General features: G+C 37.2%; 1 protein-coding gene across 3 annotated transcripts in view; it reads left to right on the plus strand.

The window, feature by feature from the left end:
* Positions 1-10,272: 10,272 nt before the first annotated feature.
* Positions 10,273-26,107, plus strand: part of sgms2a (sphingomyelin synthase 2a) — a 38,510-nt gene continuing 22,675 nt past the window's right edge. Inside the window, exons 1-2 of one of the 3 annotated variants that reach the window (XM_088625004.1) lie at positions 10,294-10,404; positions 25,764-25,864. The gene's annotated coding sequence lies outside the window, so the exon portion shown is untranslated. Of the gene's footprint in view, positions 10,405-25,763; positions 25,865-26,107 lie in introns of all 3 variants that reach the window. The other 2 variants (XM_088624985.1, XM_088624995.1) reach the window with 2 other exon arrangements.

The raw sequence follows: 26,107 nt of genomic DNA on the forward strand, positions 1-26,107 counted from the left end.
GCCAATTAACTTTGGTATATCTTTGGTCTGAAGGAGGAAACCTGAGCACCCAGTGGAAACCCAGGTGAAAATGGGGAGATTGTACAAAATCCACACAGATATTCAGGTTGGGAATTGGACTCAGGGCCCCAGAGCTGTGAGTCATTAATGCTAAATACTGCACCACCATTCCACCCTATAATGAACTAGTAACCCCTTATTTACCATTGATCAAGACCAGGTGGATGGGTGGATACAAGCAAACTTATTTACCATATTGTATACAATTTTGGTCACCATGATACGAAAATTCTAGTGCTGCTCTGTAATCAGTCCTCAAGGATCAAGGTTCTTGGGATGAAAGAAATGTCTGACTCCGCCAAAGTAAAAGAAATGAATCTTTTTCATTTTCAGAAATTCAAGTATTCCGAATCTTCAAAGCCATTAACCAAGTCAACCCCACAGAGGTCTTCTGAAGAAATTACAACACAAGAGGAACCAGAGGATAAAACTGAAAAGTATATGGAAGTGTATTTAAAACTGAGATCACGAAACATTATCAAGATACCCAGTTATCGCAGATGTTGTGAAAGAATAGCTGCATAGTTCAAGCTCCTTTTTTGTTTGTGTTCTGTCTTGTTTTTTTTTAAATCTGTACTCACAAGATGTCCTGAACTTAATCATACTAAGAAGTAACTTGGTAGAAGTGTGAATTAAAAAAAAGGGAAAATAAATCACACAAAGGTGTGAAAACATATTCTGCACTTACAGTATTAGGTGAGTGTAAATCTATATTGCTATTAAAGACAGATTTACTTAGAATGACAAGGTGAAATCTAGCGTGGACTACAGCTGCTGGCAGGAGTAATGTTTGTTTTAGTGACACATCCACCATAACAATCTCTACAATGTAACGGCTCACATTATGTCCTGTAACTTCTATATTTTTGCCACGCTAACAACTTTTGGATAAGTGCAGCTACGAGCTGCACCGCACCCTGCATGACTCAATAAAGTCACAAATATAAAACTTGTTTATATACAGCAACAGAAATACCAGAAAGCATTCTGTTCTTTCACTATTTAAGAATTAAAAGTGTACAGACATTCAATAAAATTCACCAAACAGACAAAATCCTCAACAGGTGCATTGAAGAAGGAAACAAATGTTGTGCAGCTGGGTTTTTGAAAACTGGTACAATGAAATTACCATTATTATAAAGCATAGTTTTAGCCATGTTTCTGATTAAATTTATACATTCTTGGTGGAGGCTCTCCTCTCTATTTCTGGATAATTGAAGAATGTTGAATATTTTGTTTTAAAACAAAATGGTTAAAGAACGAAAGTAATCTATTTTAGTGTGGGAAAACCAAACATTTTAAGAGGCCAATTAAAAAATCCTAAATATATGAATACCCCAGTATTGTGATTCTAAGCAAACACCTATGTTACAGACATTTATAGAAAGAAAAATTAGGAATAGAAATAGTATATACTTTTCTATATAATAGAAGTAAGAAGTAGTTCATTTACTTTGGATATGAACTTGTACTTGAAATACAGTGGGTTCAGATCCCAAGTGAGACACTGCTTTTCTACCCTTGAGCAAGGTACAACACTTGAATTGCTTCAGTAAAATACTCTACTGTATGAAAGGGGGCAAATGTAAGTCACTTTGGAATAAAATAGTGTCAGCCAAATGTATATATAAATATAAGCATGTATGACTGGTTTGCCCATTTTCCTGTATAATTAAGAGAGCACTTATTGCATGTAAAATCTATCCTCCCCTAATATACACAGACCTGCCCTCGACAAGCATTTATTTTTACTCTATTCTTCCCACACGTTTCAGACTGACAAAGATTAAAAACAGCCAGTCTGTGTTACACAGTGGCAGTGATTGGGTGTCCCAGGGACAGAAAGGGGGTCAAATCTTAATACTTCCAAAATAATAAAAACTATTTACAGTACATGATGTTTAGTAAGATCCAAAATTCTGTTGTTAGAACCACATAAAATAACTTAAATGTATATAATAATAGAAGTAGTTCAAGTAGGTAGCTGCGTCAGCACATGTAGGCTGCAAAGGAACAAGTAAAGGTTTATTCCATGCTGAAAAGTGACGAAAAGAAACACAAAGTTAACATTTCTGCTGTGGAGCATTCTTCGGGTATCGAAGAAGCCCACTCCCACAGAAGGCTCCACAGCCGAAACGTTAACGTTGTGTTTCTTTTCTTCACTTTTCAGCCAGGAATAAACCTTTACTTGTGCCTATAATAATAGAGTTTGTATCTCTGTCAATGTAATGGTACAGAGACCATCCCATCGCCAACCTTTTATTTGTAGCATTTTTTACTTAAATTTTGAAAACTAAACAAACGCAACATAATTACAACAAATACAAACAATATACTGTTCAAAGCTTTTAGAGTATTGTTCCCCGCTGCACCCCAATCATGACTAATTCTCTTTCTGATATAAATATAATGGGGGAGAACTGATTTCAGAGGAGAGAAGACAGACGTGGCAAGAGAAGACACAAGTGCCCTTCATCCAGGACTGGCCTTTTGTGACATAATGTAGGTGTGGGCTTCTGCCCAGGTGCACAAGCATCTAAGGGTGCACTGTTAATAAAAGGCTCCTGTGAAATCCCGCGCATGACATCACTTGTTGTTAAGGCTCATGATCTAAATAAGGTAAACTTTTTCTATCTATTCAAATATTAAATAGTTTGTCTTTCCACGTACAAAATACACTGTAGCCTAATAAAATCATTTTTACACAAATATTGAGTTGCAAAACTGTAAAAAAAAGTTTAATTGTGCTTACACTTGAATATTTTCTTCTCTGCGGACACTTCACTCTGCTTTGATAGGTTAGAACATGTCATAATTTCGCCGGGGATTTTGGGTAACACCCTTCAGTGATGTCTGACCTGATGTGCACTTAGAAGACCCATTGGGGATGTTCATGAGTACCCCTGTGAAACTCAAATTAGAAATAGGTTACCCTAAGCCCTTGTAGACCCTTGCAGTAATGCGCATATGAATAGCACACTACCACAACTGTGGATACAGGGACACACCCAAGGCCTCTCGTACTGACTGTTCCAACAATTATAGAAGCCACTGGGTGGGAGGTGCAAGCGTTCGAGGGGAGTCTGAGGAATGCAGAATAAGAAAACCCATGTAGAAATCACAACCATAGGTTTTCTGTCCTGTGGCATGAGGGTTGTCAATGGAACCCTTGATTGCTTACAATGTCCCACTGAAAGAAGTTATAATACAATCAGTTTTCTCTAGGTATTTTGCTGGAAGTGGGCGGCATAGTGGCGCAGTGGTTAGCATTGCTGCCCTTGTAGTCCTAGAGCCCTGGTTTCAATATCAGATCTGAGGGGCTGCTATCTGCACTGTGTTGGTATGTTCTCCCCATGTTTGCATGGTTTTCCTCCGGGTGCTCCAGTTTACTCCCACAGTCCAAAGTCCCACTGGTGGGTTAAGTGGCTTTCTGGGAAAATTGGCCCTAGGTGTGAGTGTGTCTGCCCTGCAGTGGATGTCCAGGGTGTACCGTACCTGCCGTATGCCCCTTAGCATTATTGGAAGAAATGGTAAGAAAATGGATGGATGAATTTTGCTGGAAGTGAACTGGTGGTCATGGGAAATGCAAGATTAACCCAAGGGAGTCTATTCTTCTAGTGGCAATCCTAGCTGAGTGCAGTATTGTAGCTGAGATCTTTGTGTGGCATTGATCTAGTTGGGTGAACTGAACTCTGCAATGGCAGAGTTGTGGCCACTAGATGCTACTAATGCGGCAGTGTGAAGAGTTCGTTATCACTTGTTAATCAATTGAATGTACTGTCACTGTCAGCATGTGCACATGGGACGTGATTGCTCGGGAGTCATTGTTTAAGCTTGTATCTTGTGTTTTGCTTATTTGAGTATTGATAGATCAGAGCTGAAGCGATGTTTGAAGAAGGCAGTGGGCAGATTGTTGCTGGTGGAAGTCTATATTCTTAGATGTCTAGATCTTCTGTGTTTGTGCAAGGTCAGTTTCATAGCCATTCTGATGTGTAGATAGAATCCTGTCCTTGAATGAGGTTTTCTTGTGTTGGTCCTGTAAAATATTCCTTTACTTGTGTTAAAACAAAACGCAATAAAGTCAGGAATCAAAGGAACAAGTAATAGGTTTATTCCATGCTGAAAAAAGAAGGCCCCTCACACCTGAAGAAGGCTCAACGGCCGAAGCATTGTGTTTGCTTTCTTCTCTTTTCAGCATGGAATAAACCTATAACTTGTTCCTTTGCAGCCTAGGCATGCTGACGCAGCTACCCACCTAAGGTCAGGAATCCATCTGGACCTTTGTATTAGTGATCAGAGTAATTTTATGAGTGAAGTGAAAGAAAACGTTAATTTCCTTCACAATCTTGCTTGTGATGAAGGGCTGTTGGATACCTCTCTCGTAACCACTTCACATGCCTGACATTCCTGTAAGATATGTAAAGAAAGGACATTTAATTTTTGTATAGCCACTTAATATCATTATTCTCATGTGTGTATTCCCTATTCATTTGCAGGTTTTGACTTCACACCTCTCTTCCAGTTCTTCCAGAGTGTTGATACTCCTTCTCACCTGCTTCTCGGCTCCTCTCAATTACCCTGTCTTTTGTTAAACCATGCTTTATTAGCGAAGGCTCCACAACCGAAACGTTGTGTCTTTCTTTTCCTTTCAGCATGGAATAAACCTTTACCTGATCCTTTGCAGACTATGCATGCTGAGACAGCTACCTACTTGAACCTCTGTGTATTAAATGTTGACTTTGTTACTGTGTTATGCATTACCTGTTGTAGACCCACAGTTTGTACTTGTCTCCTATCTGTATCACCATTTTGTGTGGGGTTACAACCCCTGACCTCTGATTTACATGGAGTCTTACCTGTACATCAATAGGAGCTGGTGGTAGAGCTTAGGGTATTGGATTTGGCAGTCATGCTGCAGCAGCTTTGTGGGTTGTAATTTTGCCTGTGTGCTGTTTCAAAGCATAGTTTGTATTAGGCCCGTGTCCATTAAAAACAGCTTTTCGTCTATTTTTCATGACTCCCAAGAATCATCCCTTGACATACGACCAGGCTTTTTAGTCACATTATTAAAAGTTTGGTGAGGTCGTAATACCCATGTACTGTACATAAAGCCTGAGTGCTGCAAAAGAATAACTGTATGTAATAGAAAAGACATTGTTCTAGCTGTGGAATTCAAAGGCATAAGATTGATTTGGACCAATTCATTTTATATCCTAAAGGTCTACCAGAATAAAATGAAATTTGAACATGAAGAACTGGTCTAGAAATATCATGATAGAAGAGGCAGCAGAAAGTCACTACAAATGAATGAAATAGACTGCAGTATGTCAATGGAAGTAAAGATGATATGTTGTTTAATCTCCTATACCTGAGGTAATACTGAAAGAACAAGAAATACTGGTGAAGAACAGCCCTTTTGGTACAGTACTTCTGCCTAGTGGAAACTGAGGGAATATCACTGACCTGCTCTGCACACATATTGTTAGGGCGCTACCTCTAAGTCCTGGTCTAAGTCCTGGGGACATCTGTGTTTTGTGTCTACCACCTAAGTTCTTGGCTAATCAATGTACATTTACTATTATTATATGTGTTTGTAAATTGTGAGTAAATTCCTCAGTTTACTAATTCCATTCACACAGAAGAAAACAACAAACACTGATTGTGGGATGGTTCTGGGACATTGTCATTTTCACCTGTGTCCGTTCACACAATGATTTAACCACTGTTAATGGTTAACAATGATTGCCTGTAAAGAGCTTCTTAGACAGGAATAAGAGAACAAATTCTTAAAGAGCAAGTTAAGGAGGGACTGCGTATGGCTAAGTTTTTTTTTTAAACCAAGGCCTCAATGCAGAAACAGATCAATTCCATGCATCAGTGAGAATCATGAGCTGGGGGGCCAGGCTGCAAGGAAAACCAGCAAACTCAGAGGTCCCTCAAGACTAGGACTGAGAACCAATGACACAGGGCCACGGACCATAATGATAAATGAATAAACAGAGCCAAAACTGCCCATTTGTAGTTCCAGTTCACATAATCCAATGCCTTCTTTGAATCTATAGAAACCACTGCACAAGAGGATGCTGTACTGTAGGTGATTAAGAAATATATACAGAAATATATGTTATTTATGCAAACTGGCTTTTTAAAAAGTCTGTCTGCTCATTGTGGTTTTACAGTATGTCTCCATGTAAATTGAAGGAATAGCTGCAAATAGTTTAATGTACAAATTAAAAAGTTGTAACTGCCTATAGCTACAGCACTCTAATGTATTTGTCTTTTTCTGAGGTAACAAAATTAGAGCAGAACACAATTTTGGGAGCATCTAAGAGTTCACTGATTTTATTTCAATAGATGTAAAAATGCTTTGTACTTGGCCGAGTCACTACCAGTATAGAAATGTACAGAGGTTGTGGAAAGCTTTATTAACAAGATTAATAACAGAAGCTAAATGATCATCTTGCCTCAGCCTTGGTCTTAGTAACATGGAGCATTCACTGTGTTCATAGTAGCACTGCATTCTCTTGTATTAAGAGCCGTGCTCTAACACTGCTGAGATTTTGTAATTGTCACTTTACTGATATTAAGGAATGGGCCTTTCTCAATCAGAGAAACATTAAAAGATTCTAGCACAGTTTTCCAACATGGATAGAGTGTAGGGATACTGTTCTAACACTGTATTTCACTGCTGTGGGCATGATGCACCCAGTGTATAAAAAAGACCTCTCCAACTTCTACATTTAAATGAGAAGGACCTCTAGCTTCTACATTTAATTGAATCTTATATAGCATGCATACTTTAATGTTTGTGCCATTCTCGGGTGCAAATAATAAAATAGCATCAGCAAAGTCTGCATGGTAGTCTACAGCTCAGATGTCTTCTGCTGTGTCTCTTCTCTATCTCTGCTCTATATTCTTCCTAGTTTAATACCTTTTCAGTATCCAGTCTATAAGACTTACAAACAGGAGTGGTGAACAGATATATTATTGTCTTGCCCTTGATTCCAGTTTGAACCACCTGGAGTTTCCCCCTGAATCTGTATGCAACAGGTAGATTTTACTTCTTTCTGAGCTATCCCATATTCGTTTTGAATTCTCCAAAGTGATGTTCAGTGCATGCTGTCCAATGCTGCTTTGAAGTCCACAAGGCATGCCATTTTTGGTCTTTGGGGTTCTGACCATATCTTGATCAATTGTCTTAATGAAACAATTTGGTCAGTACAAGGTCTTCTTTCTCTGAATAATAATAATTGCTTACACTTATATAGCGCTTTTCTGGACACTCCACTCAAAGCGCTTTACAGGTAATGGGGACTCCCCTCCACCACCACCAATGTGCAGCATCCACCTGGATGATGCGACGGCAGCCATAGTGCGCCAGAACACTCACCACACATCAGCTATCAGTGGGGAGGAGAGCAGAGTAATGTAGCCAATTCATAGAGGGGGATTATTAGGAGGCCATGATTAGTAAGGGCCAATTGGAAATTTGGCCAGGACACCGGGGTTACACCCCTACTCTTTTCGAGAAGCACCCTGGGATTTTTTATGACCACAGAGAGTCAGGACCTCGGTTTTACGTCTCATCCGAAGGACGGCGCCTGTTTACAGTATAGTGTCCCCGTCACTATACTGGGGCATTAGGACCCACATGGACCGCAGGGTGAGCGCCCCCCGCTGGCCCCACTAACACCTCTTCCAGCAGCAACCTTAGTTTTTCCCAGGCGGTCTCCCATCCAGGTACTGACCAGGCTCACACCTGCTTAGCTTCAGTGGGTTGCCAGTTGTGAGTTGCAGGGTGATATGGCTGAATGGTGTTCGATTCTCCTTTTATCTATTATCCTTCCTTTACTGCTGATTTCAATCTGTCTAGAACCACCATGCAGAATACTTTTCCAGATAAAATGATGTTCTGGAAATCTTCTGGAAATTCCTAGGGAAATTTCTCACTTGACCAGAAGAGAATAGATTTCATGGAAGGATGACTCTGTAATTCCCCAGCTTTACGTAATTATGCTGATACCTGTATGTTGCCTACTGCCTGGACTTTTCTGGTTTTTCATTTGGCTGACCACTTTCAGGCATCCTTGATGGAGCGAATAAAGCTATCTTTGCTGATGATATTTTATATTTTCACATGATGCTGGGACATTAGAAAAGGCCTCTTTGGCTTTACACTGTAAGGGTAGAAAGTATGGTCACCAGATGTTACAACAATGGTCAGATTGAAATTTCTGGTCAAGATGACCTTGAGACGGTAAAGCATTGATTTATTTAGGCTCCATTGTGAAAGAAATTGGAGGTTACTTCCAAGGTAGTGAAACTACAAATGTCTTGATGTAGAAAGTTGGGTGTCAAAGTAATATCCGACTACCTACAAAAATTCAGATCTTTAATGCAGTTTTATGAACTACTCTGATGCATGGATGTGAAACCTGGACTTTTAACCAAAAAGACAGAAAGAGGTTAAACTCAACAAGCATCTAAGTCAAATATTGCTACACCGTAGACACATGCCAAGAAATCATACTTTTGTCAAGCAAACTAGCTAAAAAGAAAAAAAAAATCCTTCATAATATTAATACATCAGATACAAAGCACAAAAGAACAATATTCTCATATTACAACTAAAGTTACAACAAAAAACACATCCTTCCTTTAACATGTATACCGTATGTTTTGGAACATATTAGAACTCATGAAGGACAACAAAAAACACCATTCATCTTTATGAGCTCAAAGATCAGTGTGTATCACGTGATCTTTAAGTTTTGGTCTAGTTGCAGGTGTTCATGTATCTCATGCCAATTTCCCTTACTGCTGAAAAAGTGATCAGAAATAGAAACACAGACGCATAAAGCCTTGACACAACTGTAATGGCCTGACTTCTATATTTTTGTAGCATGGGTGATTGATCATAAAAAGATTACTCAACTGGGTGATGATTGTTCTTAGAGACACAACTTTATCTCATCATTACAGTATTGTGATATCAGACAGATGCTTTTTTATTTTGCTGCAAAACTACTGTAACTGTCCAGTCTCCCAAATCATACTGAAGAGCATCAAAGCTTCGAAATGGTCATATTAGTTACTTTAAATAAACCTCTGTTGAATGTGTGCAATTCACAGGACTCTCTTGGATAGATTTGGTGCTGGGATCCTGCAGATCAGGGTTTGTATGACCATTAATGGTGTCTCAGGATATGTAGAGAGCACCACAGCAAAGCATTGATGTTTAGTGAGGCTTTAGCGTGATTTCTGAAAACACAGGTGTTTTTGAGCATTTGTTCAGTTCTTTCTAAGCTCAGCCATTTTTTGAAAAGTTATATATATACAGTATTATGCTTTTCACAAACGACTCCTTTACTACACCTTTTACTGCTGGGGAAATTGAATTTTGCTTTAGATAAACAGAAAGATGTTTCTTGTTAAAACATGAATAAGTAAGATACAGTAGGTAGTTGGTTACAGATGCCCATTGAGCCACTTCATGAAAAAAGGAGGAGCTCTGCAAATCACAACAACAAAAATGACAATACTGTTTAAAAATGTTGTGCTAGAGTAAACTGCAAGTGTATGTGAGTCCAAGGTTGTGAACCTTTAAAAAACAAACCATTTTAGGTTTTTACCTGCAAATCACTGCTTCAAAAAACAGTGCTGGGAATCCATGGAGGCTGAAGAGACCCTCCAGGGGTCCTCAAATACTGTAACATTGTACTACAATATTATGACTTTGAATAATCAGATAATCACCATGTCTTGTAGTAGATATACACTATACTTAACTTTTTAAATTCAGCTTAAACAAATGCCTTGTTTTGTGTATGGGAGAAGTAGATGCAGACATCTTTGAAATATACTATCATAGGAAGTAAAAATTGTTGGATTAGCATACCCTAAAGTGACAGGCCTACACGGTCATTTTTTAAATATGGTATATTCTACATCATTATTTAATTAATTATTAGAATCACAAACAATACCTTTTTGCTTCATTGTTCAAAGTGACCAGAGCTGTCTGCGATGTTAGTTATGTTCTCAAGGTTTAACCTGCGCCTGCCATCGCAGAAACGAGGTTTTTTTTTTTAACAGACATGCAAAGGGTGATTCAGCTGCTGCCGGTCTTGTACACACCGCCACCTTTTGCATCGCCAGCGTGAGTCATATGGTGATGTCGAGTGGGAGTGCGCTATTTGGAATGATGTAAGGATTGGAGAGGAGGAGACTTGGGGAGAGGAGCGCTTGATCATTCCTGCACACTGTAAACACCGAGAGAGCATGAACAGGGGTTAAAACGGGGCAGTAGCGCAGGTTAGGGGCAGTGGTCTCAAGGAACATAAGGTACGGTATTTTCTGTCCATCATTTAAAAATCCTGTTTGTTTCCGAGATCCGACGAGTCCTTCTTGGGCTTTATTAGCTTTGTTTTGTTTCCATTTTCGCTGGGCATATTGACTCTACCAAGATGTTCTAGCTACTTCTGATTTCGCAGATTCTTGAATGAGAGGTGGGAGTGTCAGTCGCTTTCCGAGTGAGCATGCGAAACCTGTGAAGTTTCCTCTGTGTGTATCATTTTCATTTCGTCTTTCCGTATTATATTGCTTACATATGATTAATTTTACTACATCTACTCGCGTCCGGTTAATTTCTGGCAACGAAAAAGACAAGAGGTTAATTTTATGCTTCTTGAATTACTGTGAAACTGACTTTATGAATACAGAATGACATGCTTTGGAGATTCATCATTATTCTCTCAGAACAATGTATACGTAGTTGTTTGTTTGGTGTTACTATAAACATTATACTACTGTTTAAACAAGTTGGGGGTAGTTTTCTGCCTTTTCCCTGCAATTCTTAATGCATGTGAAAACGAACTTTTTATGGTGGTGGGTACATCCTGTTAATTATTTTTACTGCACGTTTAATAACGAGTACTGTACTGTATATAATCTATTTAGGGGAAAAATCGGATGTGTTTTACGATATTGAGAGATATGACCCGAATACTTCTTTGCGAATATCGTGATCATGAAAATAATTAATCACCTTCAAAAGTTTTTAAACATGAAGTTTGTTTACCCCAGAGATGCCTGCTCATCACATAGCTATGATGTTACAGTTTTAGTTGTTAGGAGATGGAGCCTGGTTTGGTTTCTATAATTCTGTGGTAGGCTTCCTAACTAGTTAGGCTGTGGGTCGTGATCAACAGGTAATATATTTGTATGGGAAGGAGAAACTCTTGTATTTGGACTAAAGCATGTCTTGTAAACAGTGTTAAAATACAGATTTCTCTAAGACATACCTGTACAAGGAAAAAAAAAGAGTCTTGAAACGATAGCATTAGGCTTCCTATTGGACATGCGGGTCTACTGATACTAAAGCTGTTCAATATGACCAAGTACATTTCTGATTGACTTCACATATGCTTCATTCAAGAACTGAGATGCACATAAAGTATACAAATGGAATGTGAATCTTTCTGCTCCAGTAGAATTTTCTACCTACTGATCCAGAATATAAAGACTATACTTTGGAGAGGAGTGCACAGAGTTTTTGTGCACAGAGAGTGACATTGTGTTCTGTTTCCCTTCTGTTAAAACTAGTCATACAGAACTCTTCCTCAGACTGGTTCCCAGGAATTCTCGCAAAGGCACTGTAGTAGTTTTACTCAGATCTCTGATGTGTAAAACAATGAAAGTATATGTGTCAAGCCATGGTTGAAATTTCATTGTGAAAGGATATTCAAAAGAAATATAAGAAATGTTCTATATTTTTGGCAAATATCTGTTAATGTATGCTTGACTAAACAATATCCAATATAATGTAGCAATGCCTACATTACTGAAGTGTAGACAGCTTTCATTTATTGCAGTGATACATCCATCAGTTTGCATTAAGATTTGAGAGTCAAAAATAATCGATGGCAGTCATAACTGTTCTCCCTCTGCGACTGTGAATGACAGGCTGATTTCTTTTGCTGCTGTTAGATTCAGCCTTGTATTAGTGAAACGTTAAATAATGTATCAGTCATCTATTTTTAGTTTGTCATTTCTAAAAAGAGATAATGGCATTCATAATGAGGTGTGAGGACATGGGCTATCTTGAAAGACGGTGTATTATGCAATTGGTGCTGGATATCAGCATTTACAGAACTTGTTTAACTGAGAAGCTTTGACTCTTATTTAAAAGAAACATGAAATGTGAATATCACTCAATTCTCAGAAGCGAGCATTAAATTATAAAAAGTGAGATATTAAATTAGGTTATAAAATGTGGGAAATCATATGTTGCCTACAAAACCCTTTAAAGGAGAAAACTCTAAAGAGTTTTGCAAGCAAGGGCAATTTAAAATGAAATCCAGATTGGAGCTCTTACCTTTGCAGGCAAATTCACCAGGTTCTACTTAAGATGCCTTACAGAATCACAAGGCTATTAGTATGTGTATCGTATGAACTGTTCCCTCAGTTATTTAGTTTTCTTTTGTGCAACTTTCATGTTTGGTAACATTTATGTATTATGTTTGCAAGGTTTTATGTTTTTTGATTCTCATCTTTTATCTTTTCGTTGTGTGGGTGAAATGATTGACTTTAACAATATAGCAGTAAAGTTGAGAGGAAAAATATTATTGTACAGTACAGTATGTGTTAAAGAACTTAGTATAGTTATTTTGTATGTGTTCTAGAACAAAGTTTACAGGGATGTTCTGGCCCTGTAGAGTCACAATCCTTAAATGTCTTAAAAGATACATATACTGTAAGTAATTCTTCTAAGGCTTGGAACATGTCAATCTACAGTAGCTGCCATTTACAGTAACCATTTCAGGTACAGTATGTCAGGAATAGATATCTGAGTTCCTTCAGAGTTGCAGGGAACATGTAAATCTAGCTGCCATTTACAGTAACCGTTTCAGGTATGTCAGGAATAGATATCTGAGTTCCTTCAGAGTTGCAGGGAATTTGAAGTATTTATATACACTGCTCTCCCAAGTGCTTATTTGAATACTTTTCTTACTTAAGTGGTCAGAAATGAAGTGTTCTTAAGTGTTAGAAATGAAGGAGTTAATAGAGAGCTAGAAAACCTTCTGAATTGTTGCTCCCCACAACACGGTTTGGCCACCCATGAGATTTACTAAATATGTTTCCTGAAATGTTAAGAAAATAAAAATCTAGACAGCCCATCAGTAAATCATGTTTTGTTTTTAAAGCAACCTTACATGCTGAGAAATATTTCCTGAAAAGAATCTGAAAGTACTCACAGATAACCACAGACAGCCTAAGACAACCAGGGACTAATGCACATTACATAGTCGGAAAAAACCCAGTTCAATACATTTTAAATTTCAAGTATTTTGTCAGAGTTTCTAGAGCGTTCAAGAAGAAAAAAGACAAACTGAATAGTTACTGAGAAGGGATTAAGTTGTTGTGCAGCGACAAAACACTATGTATTAGTAAATGAACAAGTTAAAGGTGAAACTGAGGAGATCTCCTCTGTCTGAAGTGTTGGTATACATTAGGTGGAGCACGGGGGGCTTCTCTGAGAGTCAGTAGCCCAGAGTTCTATAGTGAGAGTGTGATGTACTTGAAAGCTAAGGAAGAGTGTGGAGCTGGTAAGATTTTTTGGTAGGTTATACTGTATACTGTAGCTTCTTCTTGTAGTGTCAACAGGTATATCCAACCCACTGACAGAAGAATTTAATTTTCGGGGATTTATTCCTATTATTATTAGTACTAGTAGCAGCTGTTCTAGTGTATTGTTGTGAACAGAAAGTATTGTGCTTATCAGCAAGCTACTGCATGACGCCTGTGATAACTTGCAAATGTAGAGGAAAATGGACAGGTGTCAGTTATGCTAGACCAGTTACTGTATTTCCTTTTTTGTCAGTTTTTTTCTTTCTCCTTCTGCATTACCCTACACTGTGTCAGAATATAAAATCAGACATAGTTCTGTGATGGTTTTTGTCCTGTAGACTTGAGAGTCAAAAGAAGAGATGGTACAGAACTCATGAAAACCATTTAGTACTGCACAGCTTTTGACTTGCTCTTCTGCAGAGAGAGCTTTACCAAATTGAGTCAATGAATTGGGTCACAAGATTTCTGTCCTTATCAGCTGTTTCCTTGGGTGTTTTTTCTTCATCTGCTAGTGTGCTTTTACAAACCAAACTTGTCTGGTATCTTAAAACCCTTCTCAGAGCTCCTGGAACACATCCCATTATCCGCTGCAGAGCATTTTTCTGATTATTGTTATTTATATAGGCTTTACAATACAGGCTTATCTATTTCAAGATGTGGAAGATCCATTTGCTGTTGTGCTTTACCAGACAAAAGGAAAAACCAAGTATTGTTAAGAAAATTATTCCAGAAAGATTTGTATTGTGTAATGCAATACAGTACATAGGGGTTATTGATCTACTAGCAGGGCGAATGTCTCAGCCTTCATGTTTTATATCTCTTTTTTTATCTCTTCTGCTGTCCTTCTATGTCAGACTCTCCTTCAGATCTGAGAGCACAGCCTTTTAAAGCTACTGGTGCAACCTTATGACATGAACTTAAGACATTTGCTTCTTACTTCTTCTATTTGAGATGATGTTTACCAATCCTACACCATTTATTTTTCTCTGCCTTGGCTTCCTGCAGGATGTGGCTCATTTTAATGCACCTTTCTGCTTTGACATGCTTTTACTATGATTTTAATTACTGGTTTTACAACAGTAAGCCTCTGGAAGGGTTATTCAGAAAACAAATCAGTAGACATACTGTACAATATGCAGCAAGAGTCAAGCAATCCTGTGTATGTAATGTATAACAGGGATCTCAGCCGCCCGGGCTGAGGGAGTTCTCCTTTAGCTCAGCCGGCAAGGTCCCTGTTGCGTGACGCTGGAGACCCGAGTTCACGCCCAGGCAGTGAGGGGCAAACTGGCAGGGCAGGAGCGGCAAGGGCGGGAACCTCAAGAACTGTTACATGTACAGTACATTACCTATAGTTTAAAGAGGCGAGATGGTAGTTTGTAAGTCTATTAATCATGAAGAAATATTGTTGGAAAATGACATGATATGCTGTATTCTGCTTTTTTTCTATTTGTCTCTTACCCTGATATAGAAGTCTGAAATACAGTAGGTGCTTTCGCAAAGGCTAAAGAAGGAATCTGGGCTCTCCCAAGCTTTTACCAGCTAGTACATGAAAACATAATCCAATTTCCTGCAGTAGTTTCTTTTATAGAATGATTATAGGACTTTTCTGCCCAGCCCAGAGAATAGTCATTTTCTGTCTATGTTTATTGCTCATAAAGAAACATAGTCTTGAATAAAAACTGAATTTGTGGGTGAGATAAAATTAAAGCCTTTTGTGTGGATAAGGGTCTTGGGGGTATTTTGTTTTACATTTTGTTTTTCCTTTACTGTGAAACACGCCTTTATGTGTGAGTAGGTTTGGGTGGAGAGTTGGCTTTGTGTTGAACAAAACAATACAAGGCAAATTCACAATGGAACATGCAATAGTTCATGCTGACAGAAACCAGTGGGGTCTAATTGTGAACAGGAAGTTTTCAGTACAATAAAGATGGGTGGTTTCTAGCATTACAGTGCACCTGATAGCAATTACACTTCTGGTAGCACTGTAGGTCCTGCTGTTGGGTGGTCGGAATACTTAGTGATCAAACTGTGGTTTTTGTGTGGTTTCCTTCACATGATCTTAAGGGACTTTCATAATGTTTGTCTTTCAGAGCCCAGGGCTAAAAGGCTGTAAGTACTGTATGTGCTAGCCCTAAAAACATCATAGCACTACAGCTTTTACCATGCAGTCTGTGACTTTCAGGATTTTTTTTAGAAAAAACAAACCACCTTAACAGCATAAAACAATGGAAATACTCATTGGTGTTGTCTTAATTCAAATAATGACACTGAAGTGTGAATATTAAAAGACAGAGGGACATCAGCTTAAGTCAGTCACATTAAACAGGATAAGGAAAAATAGTTGTATTGATTAATGTTTTCTTTTCCAAATAAAGAAGTATTTGAAATTCTCCTTTAGTAGAAACTGCTATTGAATATGTTTTGGCTGCGAATGTGTTTCTATTTCACTGTAACGCTTAGTATTCTTATTCTTAATGGAATAAAAATAATTTGAAATAAACCTCATACTGTACATGTCACCAGGTCATTATCATTGTGACATATTATCATATCACCTGTTATGTATTTTGTTGTCAACAAAAAACAACAAAACCTTCTGATCTAAAAATATGGGAAAGCTGGCTCTTCATAATAAGCAAATAATATGCATGTTAATATTTGCAGTTCCTTGCAGAAATCCTAATTAGCCAAATCCTGAGATTCCAAACAGACAGAATATCATGTAATGAGCATTATGAAACCACACTGTCATCTGCAATTAGTTCTGCATTGTACCAAGCATAGAAGCCAGACTCCTCTGGGTTTTGTAAAGAGCAATGTGGATCCTAGTGACTTTGATAGCTTTGAATGTGCTGGGAATTAAAGTCATAGAGGGTTTCCACTGACATTGGGGAGGGGTACCACTGGGAATTAGTTGGTCCTGAATGGTTGTTTTGCAAGGCTTGCTTTGTTAAGACTGTTGTGTTCATTTAACCTATACAATGTACTGTATCTAGTGAGGTACACAAACTGTTCCTTTGCCAGGGTTGTCTTATAATGCTGCTGTTGTTGTAGTGTCGTTCGAAGAAAAGATCTGAGCGAACTTAATAATCAGTTGTAAACAGGTAACTATATTATCACAAGATGATAACTTATTTTTATAGTGATATTTTGCATCATGAAGAGGTTTGGCCATAGAAGTTGTCTTGGAAGATTTGAACACATTCTCATTTGTAAACAGAATATGTGCATAAACATGTCATGTTGTACCTGAAAATAAAAATGTAAAAAAGTGTTAATCTTTGTTTTTTTTCCCCATAAAGTACTTACTTAAAGAAACCACCCTTAAAATTTTTTTATGACAGGCTTTTTCCTGGGTAACAGTGTGCAGAATGTGTGGTCATGTCCTTTCCCAACTGTGCTTTCCATGTATGTTATTGTAGCGCTGATGCTGTAGACTGCGGGTTTCTGTTGCAGAAAATACTTTTTGTGAACTTTGTGTAGTGAAAAAACATTTCCAGTATTTTGAAAGGCCTGTGCTTCTATCTTAATAATAGAGTCATATACATGTTTTTCAAGCTAAACAAGAGTTAATTTTAGACTACTTGAGCTCTTTTTTAGAAAGGAAACTCATTACAGTATTTCCTGCATTTTTCAACTGTAGAACTGATTTAAAATAGTGGTTCAGGTGGGTAGTTGCGTCAGCATGCATAAGTAATAGGTTTATTCCATGCTGAAAAGAGAAGAGAGAAAACACAACATTTCGGCTGTGGAGCCTGCTTCAGGTGTGAGCACCTAAACGTTGTGTTTCAGCCAAAACGTGTTTTCTCTCTTCTCTTTGCAGACTGGAATAAACCTATTACTTGTTCCTGATTTAAAATAGGTTTGTCAGACTCCTGGAGAGTCATATGTTTCTTGGCTTTTGTTCCATATGAGCTCTCAGATATATAGATGGTCATTATTTGATTAACGGCATTAATGCAATACGTCTAACCATAATTCTAGATGATACATATGAGTTATAGTCTTGTGAGTAATCAATTACCTTAACATTAGAAGGATCCCATACAGTATATATATAAGATAATTAGTCCTATAGTTAAAGTGATAATGGTATAACAGGGTTATACAGGTTATTACTCAAAGTAAAAAAAAAACAGACACCTGAACTTCTAGTACTGATTTTAACACTCCTAGTTTAAAGTGATATTGAATACGTCAGTAAATAAATAATACATATCTCTAAATATTTCAAAACGATTCTTCAGATTTCCATGCTTCAAATAAGGGCTGGTTCAGCAATTCAAGCAGAGACCATTTTTTGGGTACAGCCAGCCTGTGTATATACAGTAACATGTGTTACCTCAAGGCCATTATGATTTAGGTTGCTAATGACTTGAGGGATTCACTCCTCTTTCTGAAAGCTTAGTGGCAGAGCTGTAGAATCCAGGCACACCCTTGTCTGCTCTATAATTGAAGTTCTCCTTGCATAAAAATGACAGTGCTGCTGTGGGTAAGACTCTCGGGCGTAGCCAAGTGGGTTTACCATATGAATAGCTTCTGCTCCTTAAAGGAGAAAATGATACATTGCCTTATGCAATCAGTAGTTCCTCATACTTACCGGACTGTATATGGTTTTATCATAAAGCACAGACTTAACTTCTGCTTTCAAAGTAGTGAAACACTTAACAAAGTTACAGACTGCACATGTACATCAAGGAGCTGGTGCAAATATTATTGTCAGACAAATTTATACCACCGGACATCTGTGCCATTACTGTGATATACTGTACCAGCACAGTTCACTGGTTGGTTGGCATTATGCTATGAAGCTGTATTTAATTGAGGTCTGCTGTAACCAAAGAAGGAAAGAATCAAATATACTCAATAGATATAAATATAAATGTGAAATAAGATATCACTAGGTACCCTAATCCTAAAAAGAAGCCGTCAACATATTTAAAACCATTGTATTATAAGACATAACAATATATCAAAAGGCAAATTCATTGATTTTTTTTAGTGGATTTGATTTTTTAATATAATAATCTGCTCATGTTTGCTGGTAAGATTCATAAATGTACCAGCACAGATGCTTTCTGTCAGTTGTCCTAAGACTTTCAGCTGTATTCATATATACTGTACAGTAGTAGCTGTTAGCTGGGATCAGTCTGAATTTGAATCGGGGTATGAATGCACTATATTCCTATTGATATTGTATACAAACTCCCATGTTTCATGAAGCTAATGAGACTAAGAATAAAATAAATCATTACAGTATGTAATTAATTATATATTTTTTTTTATATAATATATAACTGGTAGCAGAAGTATTGGGCTATTTCAAGATATAAAGAATGATTTTCAAGTGACCTTTTAAGACTGCTTCCATTTTTATTTCTCAAGCCCACTTGTTAGTACATCTTGTACTTTAAAATATGGTAGAATATCAACCAAGTTTCAATTGAGTCATTCTGACTTTTTGTATATTGCTACAGAGGAAGATTGTCTTCATTGATTTTCTGGTGGGAAAAATAACACGCCTGTTATGAATCCCAGTAATGTGTTGAAGACTCGTGAAATTTTAGAAAAGCAAAAATGACCATGTATAAAAACAGATACCTCTGTATATATCCACCTTGCAGTTACTGGAGAAAAATTACCTTTTATGTTGCACTTTTTCTCTTTTTGTTACTATGTTCAGGTGATCAGTGAAAATAGGTTCTAATAATTTGAAGCATTATCCCATAAATCTTTTATTATTTTTATTTTATTAAGCACATTGTTGTTGTCAAACCTAGAAACATCAACAGTCATTTAATATTTTTTAAAGTTAGTTTAAGTAATGTATTATAAAGCAAACCAAACCTACAGTGAAACAGGTACAAATATCCCTTTTATCTCTTATCTAGGTTTCCTTTGCAAATTGTTTCAATAGTTTTAGCGTTACTGTGTTTACATGGAAAGGAGTTCAAGGCCAAGAGGAGGTGTGTACTGTATATCTTATGGTGATGTCAGTAACTGGTTGGTACATTATATTTACTCTGGCAGTCTTTGTCAATTCAAGATTTTTTAAGGCTGGAGTTGGTATTCCAGTATTTATCCAATATCAATTACACCACACTTTGAAGTTCCCTGAAAATCGGCTGTATTTAACAGCTCTGATCAGTTTTGGAATAACTTTAGTTTACTTACTTTAACCCATCCAAAATGTCAGCTGCAGGTAACATTCTGGTATCAGAGTTTGGCAAAAAAGTGAGAGAAAGAGTACTTTGCATTTGTGCCCTTTTGAAAATGTATCATTAATAAGAGTTTAATGCTTCATATAAATTCAATATAAATTAAACATAAACGAAAAGGAATAGGATAATATACTCTAAGTACCATATACTGTACTGTACATACCAGGTCTTTTATACAAAGTCCTATTTATGATGTCGGGAGTAACTTAGTAGAGGAGTTTTATGTTTCACCATGTGTACTGTGTGAAGACCCTTCTACCACAACAGGTGATACAGAACTCTTAATAAATGATGTCATTCTTAAGTACTACTCTTAATAAATTATTATATCACTGTTGGGTGAGTAACAGTCAGAGTTTGAATTTAGTTTGGTTTGAGTTTTACCTTGTATGGTACTTTAAAGGCTAAATGAAGAGCCTAATAATAGTTTTGAGGATTCCTTTCAAAGGTATGCCTGTAAGCAGTGTATATCCATGAGAATTACTGTAGTTCTACTTTGCTAGAAAATGTGTGGGCTTTCTAAGATTATCTTGCACTTTTCTTAACTGTAAAAAAGACAAGCTTCACATTACATTTTAAAGGAAAAAAAGCATAATTCATTATAAAAATGTAAAGAATAAATATGATGATATACATCAGCATTGTACTTTGTGGTTGTAAAGTAGGAGAAGGAGCATGTATCCTTTCATCAGAGTCTGTTTTTTGTGGTTTTCAAACACCAGCCCCTTTCGTACTTAATATGAGCGTGTTATTTGTAGATACTCTTTAAAGTCTTGATGTGGCACAAGGTTTAGCAGACTGAACAAGAGTGGACATTATGTTGAATTGTGCTATTATGTATAAAAATGTTTATAAATAGAAAGCAAATCAAATTGTCTCCACCAGCATATAATTTTCTTGTTTAAACGATAGCCTTGAGTCCAAGAATAACAAGGGAGGCTACTCTTCAAATAACATATCTGCTGCGAACTGTATGGCATATGTGGAAAGGGACAGAAGCATGCAGTTTGGTAGCATATGGCATGCAAACTGGTATTTCAGTACTAGTTTTCTTCCTCAAATTACTCAGAGGACAGTGGGCATAGGAGTGGTAGAGGACATGAGCGATGCTAAAGGCAATTGAAACTGAGAGAGCAACGTGTTCAGCACAGGCAGTGTAACTGAGACCCTGTCCCATAACCACATATTAGAGCTTGGTGAAAAGCTCTCTGACTTTGTTTTATTAGATAAGCCAAGAAGAAACATCATTAGACTGCTTTATGTACAGTATGACTACACTATACATGCATTGAGACAGTCGCGATGGCATTCAAACTACTTTTAGTGACATCATTTACTGTCATGGCCTCCATAAAACGAAATGGCTTAGAGACATTAGAACACAACAGTGCAGTGGCAGGTAACCACATAAAAGTTTCAGATGATTTTAGTGTTTTTCCCGATGCTTCTTGGCCTTTGTGTCCACTATGATAATAAGCCCTACTGTGATTCATTCTGTTAAATCACTCAAATGGCAGCATGTCCTACTGTAATTCGTCTTTTTCGTTTATGTAGTCTAAGCAGGTTCCAGTGCGTTTGCTAAGTTATGTCGTTATTGTATGCTTAGATGACTCATATTTCCAGTGGATATTTGTTCTTGTCAGTCAGCTGGTTGTAAGTGAGCATTTTTCCTGCTTTTTCTGTTTAACTTTCACAGGCTCACTGTGGCACGTTATGAGTTCACAGCGTCAGAGGCCAAGTGGAAATGAAATCTGTTTCCTTACTATTAATGCCTGCCAGTCCTGTATATTCAGGAGCTGATTAATTATCATCAAGTGCCAAAATACCGATTCACCAGTTTTGTTATTGTGTTAAGAATCATAGCTCACATTGTGTTGTTTATGAGAGTTTTTTAGCCTTTTTAATGCAGTTTAATGAGTATCACAAGGCCATTGGACTGGCAATGATAAAAGTTTTAAAGTGTTAAAGTGAGGTTCTGTGGAAGGTTTGTTTAGCCTTCTGCTTTTTACAGTACATGTATGTACTGTAATTAGCCATCAGTTTTCATAATACTTCAAAAGGAATGTCATTTTGTAAGCTCTCCTTTGTGTTAAGATCCTTAACTGTTTTTACTTTCAGAATTCCTAATTGTATTAATCCACAGTGAAATTGGCATATACTGTGTGTGTGACAATTCATATGTTTCTAGTTTTATGTCATTTCCTGTCATTTTGAATGAAGTGTAACATTTTGCGGGCAGTTCTTACTGTATTGACTCATACATTTGCATTCAGAATAACTTTGCTGGAGAAAATAGGTTCTGAAAGGAGCTGTCATTCACAAAAATGATTCCAGGATGTTATGCATATAAGGGGTGCTGGTTCATACAATACTAAGATATCTCCTCTTCTGTATCTCTGCTTCTTGTTTCCCTCCAATATCTTTCAGGATCAGTTTTGGTATAGTGCCAGTTATGAATAATGCCTTGTTGTAATGAATTACATTTTACAGCATTACAGTATCAATACTTATCTGTCTTAACCCAGACTTTTGTTTGCTGATTTGTCACAGAATTATAGCTTCTGTCACTAATAGTCAATTGGCATGACACATACTGTAGGGTTTCAAATACAAATTAAAATAGAATGTACTGGATAAGTATAGGAGTTTTAGAAAAGTACAATATTTAAAAATTCAATTCAAGCTAGTGTAGTTGTCCCAAATGGCCTCCTCTCATTTGTAAAGTTTCTTATGTTCTTATTGTATGTTATGCTGAAACGCATGGGTAAATCTTTGTGAAAGAAACTTGAAGACAAATCCAGCTCCCTATACAGTATATTGGACAAACAAGCATAAGTACAGACAAGATTATAAACTAAAAGAAGCCATTCAGCCCATATACAGTCACTTGTTTATGTTCTAATTGCTAACAGATACAAAGGTCTCAAGCAGCATTTTTCCTGATGTAAGCAAGGATATTGACTTCAGTGTTATACTGTAGATGGCTTGTTCTGGGAGCCTTTAACTGTTCTTCATCAAGTGCATCCTGTTCCCAGTCTTAAACCCGCTTCCTATAGTTTTACTGTGTACTGTTTTGGAAGTCCATTTGGTTGACTGTCAATACCTTTGAGGATTTTGAATATTTAAGCACCTTTGATATCCCAGTTTCTGTAATTGAATTAGTAATCATGTAATGGGTACTTAAATAGTAAGTGATCCTTCAGGGTAGTCACTCAAAGACAGAGCCTAGAACACTCTGTTGTGCTCTGAGAAACATCCACGTTAAAAGTAGCACATTCAGTTTAAATATATGGACCTTAAATAATCTAATGGAAGCATGGAAGACCTGTACTTATTCTCATCATTATGAAGCTTTAGAAAACTCATGAGAAGGGTGTGGAAAGGTGCAGCAAACTGAATAAGGTATGTGCTTTGGGCTTAGCAGTCCTTAAATAAATGGAGCTCTAAAAGAAAGCGTTCAGCCCAATGAGCAGGTTTAATAGCATGTGTTTCATACCTTCAGTGAGAGTGTAGTAGATATTTTAGCTTTTTTTTTTCAAATGTGCAAAACTGGATAATCTGCTTACTTGTCAAGGCTAAAGTACATTGAATGCATTTGACAGTTTCCATAGCTGTTATTGTCAGAATATGCATTGTTTTATGGGCAATTTCATGTTTGGTCAGGAATTTTGTGTAATTGTTGCTGTGGTTCAAAGTAAAGTTAATAAATTCTTTTTTGTAAGTTTTATTATATTCACTTTTACATATTATGAACCTACAATCTCTTGCAAACGAATTCAGATCCTGTCTATAATATCCAATTTTGTGAAATTACAAAATGATGGGTACTCTCTTTTAAAGTTAGTTTTTTTTCAAAACTTGAGTGCTCAAAGCTGAAGGCTTCTGTGGGTAAAATGTAAAAGATAATTTATAGTAACTATCAGCAAAAAAACTAAAGAGAAAAAAACTGTGTGTTGGCAGCAATTTTATCTGCATGTTTGTTTACAGTAGGTTGGTGTCTACCAACTTTGCACACTGGATTGATGCAATTTTTGCCCATTCTTCTTGGAAGATGTGATCAAGCTCTCTCAAGTTGCTTGGGAATCGACTATGGATAGCAGCTATAAAGTCTTTCCGCAGATTCTCAATAGGATTCAAGTCAAGACTTTGACTGGGACAATCAAGGACATAAACGTAAAGTATTTATTCTGAAGCTACTCCACTGTAGCTTTGGTCTTGTGCTAGGATCATTATGCTAGTGAAAGGTGACTTTTGGTCCTAGTTTTATCTCTGAAAGAAGTAGTAGTATCTGAGTAAGTAATCGACATCACCACGCTCAAAGAGGTATTAATGGTCTTTAATGGTTTTATGCCTTTCTCCTGATCTTTATTCCTGGGTTGTTTTGAAAGTTGTTTGGTCTTCATGGTTGAGTCTTTATTTGAAATTCACTACCTGACTAAGGGACCTATTATTATACACAACCAATTATACACAACAAACTAATTGTTTGGCTCATTAAGTTAATTCTGTGCATCCACATTAATTGAGATTTATCACTGCAAAGGATTTGAACACTTATGCAATCACAGGTTTTACATTTTTCTGTCATATTACCTATTTACTTCTTTCTTTTTTTGCTTTGAATGTGTGGAGTAGGTTGTGTGCATAACAGATATTAATTGCTACTTCAAAGTGTTATGACTTAAAATTTTAAAGTAACAAAATGTAAAAACTTCCCATTGAAAGAGTCTGAATGCTTTCGTAAGTCACTCTATTTGTATGATTTCCTGATCTACTGTTCCTGATCTCATGCTTTCTAGTGTTTCTCTCATTTTGAAAAGCAATCACACTCTGAAGATGCATTTCTAATGTTTGTCCAAATGCTTTGAAACAGGGTGTTAGTAATCCCTTCAAATGTGATAATGATGCCATTAAATCGACAAATGTCTTTTAAATGTCTTTTTGAGCACTGTGAAATGAACGACGGCCGTCTGTAGAATGCATTCATGTCATTAGGCTGAAAATGTATTGATTTATAGCTAGTTTAGGTGGTGAAACATTTGTGTGCACAATTTGTGTGCTTTTGTGGAATTTTTACTTCCTTTTAAATGTTTCCATCAAACTAAATAGTGGAATCGTTACAAGGGATACATTTGTTGCACAAATTGTAAAGCATTTTGACAGTATTTGTAATCTTGTTGATCTGCCTGAAGGGAGATTGTGATCTGTTTACAGGATCACAATCTGTCTAATTATAGAATTAGTAGTGCAACTCGGAAATCGCTCTTGCACTACTGATTTTGGACAGAAGACAAGGGTTGATCCTCACTGATAAATCTACGTGATAATGTAGATGAGACATTTAATGCCATCCTTGAACATTTCTAAATAGTTTTTCCTACATTATTACGCCATGAAGTTATGGAATTATATTTCCATCTCAATCTGGATACTATTTCTTTGCCGAACGGGGTGTTTTGTTTATTGTTGAAATGAAACTGCTTTGTCGGTGTGTCCTTAGTATGTCTGGTGCCATTTTTCCCTCTGCGTTTATGATGTGCATTTTATACATTTGTGACGTACGTTTTGTATTGTTTAGGGAAAAAAAAGAAAATTGTACTGAGATGATTGAAAGTTTTAATGTCCTTATGTGACTGAGGTGTCCCTGCCCAGGGGATGGGGCCAGCAGTTCTTCGCTTTTCCTGTTTGGAGCCTCAAGGCTAGCTTGCCACACCAAAGGGCGGAGTGACGTCCATTTACAACCGCATTCTATGGCAGCTATGGTTGCCCTTTAATATTCAAATTAAAGCAAAAAAAAACACATGGAACTCATGTGAGATTTGGTCATTGTAGCAAGTTCATTGATTCTGTTAGGTCAGGAATGGCCAAGTGTGCCGCAGGAAGCCGGTGCCTACCTGGCAAGCAACGAGCCCAAGGCAGGGTACACCCTGGACGGGACGCCAGTCCATCGCAGGGTAAGTGCAAGCCAATCATACATGATGACAATTTGGAGGCCGAGGGGGGAAATTTGGCCCGGACACCTACTCTTATCGAGAAATGCCTGGGGATCTTTAATGACCACTGAGAGTCAAGACCTCAGTTTAACGTCTCTTCAGATTAAATTACTTGAACGAATGACTTGAAACCATGCTGGCCTGTTGCTCCAGGGTTGACCACTTCTGTACCATTTCATCAGAAGTGTTAAAAATGCAACAAGT

The sequence above is a fragment of the Lepisosteus platostomus genome, chromosome 1 (genome assembly GCF_059453375.1).
Source record: "Lepisosteus platostomus isolate fLepPlt1 chromosome 1, fLepPlt1.hap1, whole genome shotgun sequence".
Classification (NCBI taxonomy): domain Eukaryota; kingdom Metazoa; phylum Chordata; class Actinopteri; order Semionotiformes; family Lepisosteidae; genus Lepisosteus; species Lepisosteus platostomus.